The sequence below is a fragment of the Littorina saxatilis genome, linkage group LG1, assembly GCF_037325665.1.
Source record: "Littorina saxatilis isolate snail1 linkage group LG1, US_GU_Lsax_2.0, whole genome shotgun sequence".
NCBI lineage: Eukaryota > Metazoa > Mollusca > Gastropoda > Littorinimorpha > Littorinidae > Littorina > Littorina saxatilis.
The window spans coordinates 58,289,892-58,290,588 of record NC_090245.1 but is presented as its reverse complement, the minus strand read 5'-3'; positions in this window follow the sequence as shown (position 1 = coordinate 58,290,588).

Genomic DNA, 697 nt, shown 5'->3' with positions numbered 1-697 from the left:
GTTGAAGTGTTACGGTTGTGTGGCCAGGGCAGAGACGAAAGGAAAGGCTAAATCAGTCCACACATACACACATACAACGAACACTAGCACAACCCGGCGATCGATCCCTCAACAAACAGATCGCGCGTAACTAGGGGCGCGTCCTCATACTGTGTACTATGATGGCTGCCTTAACGACCAGCGTACGTCTTTCTCGTTGTTGTATTTTCCCTGCAGGTGTCTAACAATGCAGGGGAAGACCCCCCCCCCCCCCCCCCCCCCACTCCTCGAACTGCTAACGGAACTGTTTCCGAGACACAGAGAGACAAAGAGAGCATATTTTAAGCAAATTATAATATGCTTGTGGACACAGACCGAGAGAAAAAAGTTTGGGTTTTGTTACATAATTTTCGGGTGAACACTTTTGTTTCTTCAGTGATTCTTTCCACTGAGCCGGCTTTTGAGTCGAGATTACAGACATAGACCTACTATAACCGAAGCGCCTTGAAGAAAGTAGGCCTATTTCATTTTCCCCCGTTTGTTTGTTTGTTTGTTTGTTTGTTTGTTTGTTTGTTTGCTTAACGCCCAGCCGACCACGAAGGGCCATATCAGGGCGGTGCTGCTTTGACATTTAACGTGCGCCACACACAAGACAGAAGTCGCAGAACAGGCTTCATGTCTCACCCAGTCACATTATTCTGACACTGGACCAACCAGT